The sequence below is a fragment of the Parus major genome, chromosome 12 (genome assembly GCF_001522545.3).
Source record: "Parus major isolate Abel chromosome 12, Parus_major1.1, whole genome shotgun sequence".
Classification (NCBI taxonomy): Eukaryota; Metazoa; Chordata; class Aves; order Passeriformes; family Paridae; genus Parus; species Parus major.
Window position 1 is genome coordinate 20,454,675 of NC_031781.1, and position 3,512 is coordinate 20,458,186.

Below are 3,512 nucleotides of genomic sequence, written 5' to 3' on the forward strand. Positions count from 1 at the left end.
TTATATTATATTATATTATATTATATTATATTATATTATATTACATTATATTACATTACATTACATTACATTACATTACATTACATTACATTACATTACATCATATCATATCATATCATATCATATCATATCATATCATATCATATCATATTCTTTTCACAAAAATTGAAGTAAATGTTATATGTATAAGGTTAGAAAACTTTGTTCTATTAATATAGTTCCTTCTATTTCTGTTATTGATGAAACATAGAAATAGTGGTATAATACATATATATATTAATCTGTGGCATGGTATTAAAATAAAAAACTGCTTTGGTTTATGTAGCCCAGAGACTGAAAAGATAGTCAGAAACCCCCCTGAATTCTTAGATTATCTTATCCAGATGAAGACAGTGGTGACCAGTGCTCCAAGGGAGGAATTTATTGAACCTCTCTTATCAGGGACTGTAAGACTCAATGGAGCCAAGAAGATTGATCTACTGGGGAGGGGGCGAGTTGAAGCTAAACAAAAGAACATCTAAAACTTAAGAGGAATGTTTGAGAGTTTATGAATATGTAATAGGGTTCTGTTTTTAAGGGACAATCCTTTGCTGGTAAGGTGTGCTGTCTTAGCTGAATGTTGAGGCACCCGGCCGTATTTGTACATTTTACTTTATTTCTATCTCCTAATTGTCTTTCTATTAAACTTTCTATTAAATTTTATATAAAAAATATGTGAACCCCGTGTTTCACATGGAGGAACAGGGCCTGTCCAGCACTTTCCACGAGCTTGTGAAACCCCTGTGCCTGTCAGCAATGATGGAAGAGGATGCAGACTAGACAGGTGACTCGTTCTTGTCACTCAGGTTATGAGGCAGTGGTGGGAAGAACTAGGAAATTCCAGGGCTTTTTGAATCCATTTAACAGGTTTTCCCATATCCAGCGAGGCTCATGGCTTCCCAAGGTAGAAGCTGTGTCTTTAGTGGGATGGGGACAGGGATGGGCAGCACAGAACACCGTCACACTGTGAGGTTTTCTGCCACTACTACACTCACACTCCCTCTAAGAAACTTCCATTTCAAGGGCTAAAATGGAACAAAAGGTATAAAAAAAATATAATTCCAAGAGGGAGGATAGTCTGCAAAAAACAAATCCATGAGGGCCTGGCTGCTGATTCCTATTGCTGGTCAAGGATAGCATCTGGCAAATCAGATTTCCAACTGTTTTATTTAACAGGAAACCGGTTTGTTCCTTCTTGTGAGTAGGATCATTGACCTTGAATGGGCAAAGGCACTCCAGATTTTCCATCTAGGAAAAGAGTTAGGGAACCATTTTAAAATGTAGTCCTGAAGGTAAACAGCTTGACTTGGTATTACGGTGTGGAAATAGAAGAATATTTGTTCTGATTTTTCTCTCATCTTTCTTCCACAGCTGTTTCTGTATTCCCAACTTCCATTTACATCGGGGGACACCTGTCTTGGAGCACAGAAGCTGGACACCTTACTTACCCATGTCAGATTGGTCTGCACTAGTGCAGGTTATGAATTACAGGATGACTTGGGAACTCAAAAACAAGGAGGGGAAACAATTATGTCTCTTTGCAAAAAAAATTGGCTACGTCAGGGCATTAATTAGGGGAACTAACACTTTAACATTCTGGGCTCCACCATCATCACTGTGATCCATAAAAGCCTCCTGAGCTGTTCTCATACAGACCCAACTTGTTTGGTAAAAAAAACCATTATTTTATTACTGTGTGCAAACTCAGGGGGAAGATTTTATTCAACATCTCTCACTGGGACATTAAAGCTCCAATTCCCTTTTCTTGAACAGTCTGAACACAGTATTACTGCTATTGTTTTAATTACAGGCATTTTTAACTTTTTGAAGAACCAGAAAATGTGTTTATGCATGCATGTCATTAATAGCCATCCTCACTCCAATATAGGATAGAAAAAAAAAGGATGCAGAGCTTCCTCAAGTGGGGTGTAAGTGCAAATAATGAGGAGCCAGAGGTTTGGTCATGATGATTAACTATTTCTTGAAGAGCCTGGTCCCTTTCATCATACCAAAACTCGTATGAATAGAAGCCTGAACTTGGAAATCATGATGGTCTTCTTGGGTTTAAAAAACTTCAGTGGCTTTTAAAGACGTTTATATCAGACCTGGTTTATTTTTATCACCCTTTCTTTTAATTAAAAAAATAATAAAAAATGCCCTGATCCATCACTGCTGCCGCAGTGTGTGACAAAAGCCCATCTTCCCTCCACTTGGAACAGGTGAGAGATGGAAATAAACCCCAAAAGATTTTCTGCTCGTTGATTATATGTGAGTTTTATTGGGAATTCCCTGTGAAATCTGATACATTGTTCTCGAATGTGGCCAAGAGGGTAGGTGAACATGCCAGCGCAGACCTGCAAATACGCAGTGCCAGAACGAGAGCCTTTGACATGTAAATCAGGATTTATTCAACAGACTCACAACTACGTGCTGTGCCCAGGTCCTTTGTACAAATACTGTACAGGGAAAAAACAGAACTGCACATTCCTTGTGATATGTATTAATTTTTGAGGGGGTTAAATAAAAATGAGATTAAAATGAGGGAATGGCTACTACATGCAAATATTCTTGTCCTAAAGGAGCCATCGGCTCTGCACCAAGACTGGACTTAAAAATTATGTTTCTTTTAAAACCCGCAAGCCGTTTAGCGGCTCCGTTTTCTGTCATGTAGAATTCCTAGGGGCTGACATTAGGGAATCTGTGAGCCGAAATCTGGCTCAGCCGCGTGTAGCCTAGCTGAGCTCAGTGCCAGCCGAGTGCAGCCGAAGCGAGCCCAGTTGTCCCGAAGAGCGGAATCTAGACGAGTGTAGTCGAAAAGCGGCGCCATCTGCCGTTAATAGCCGATATTAGCCGAACAGCCGATAACGGTCGAGGTGTACGACAATAGCCGAGGTTACCCGAAGGGCCGAAAATAGCCGAGCGTATCCGGCTATGACCGAGGTCTACCGACAATAGCCGAGGTTTACCGAAGGGCCGATAATAGCCGAGTGTGTCCGATAATTGACGAGTTCAACCGAAGAGCCGAACCCGGCCGAGATTTACCCAACTGAGATGAGCTTGATCGAAAGGAACAACCGAGACGAGTTTAGCCGACTTTAGCCGAGTTTATTTGAGCATGTCCGAACGTAGCCGTGTTCAGCTGTACCAAGCCGAGCTCGGCCGAACTGAAAAACTTCTATTTCGAATGTGTAAAGTGACAAAGACTCTGTTGCATTTCAGCACACGAGAAAGAACAGCAGCAAAAGCTCCACGTGAAGTTAATTTATCCCCTTGGAATGGGCCAGCATCACAAAAGGCAGAGACGGGCACTGCCGCCATCCCTTCTTCCCTCCCGCTGCAGCTCTGGCCGACAGCGCCGCCGTGGACCCGGAGCGGAAGGTCTCCAAGCTCCCCGGCGAGTGCGGGTGGTGAGCGCCGGTGCTGGCTGGGCACAGTCCCGGGGGAGTCGGGGGTTCCCGGGAAAGGTGCTGAGG

At 42.3% G+C, this 3,512-nt stretch overlaps 1 long non-coding RNA gene across 1 annotated transcript in view; it reads left to right on the forward strand.

Annotated features, from left to right (window-relative positions):
• The first annotated feature begins 3,052 nt into the window (after positions 1-3,052).
• LOC107210073 overlaps positions 3,053-3,512 on the forward strand; it is a 5,653-nt gene continuing 5,193 nt past the window's right edge. Inside the window, exon 1 of the long non-coding RNA XR_001523832.3 lies at positions 3,053-3,446. This is a non-coding gene — a long non-coding RNA (uncharacterized LOC107210073). The remainder of the gene's footprint in view (positions 3,447-3,512) is intronic.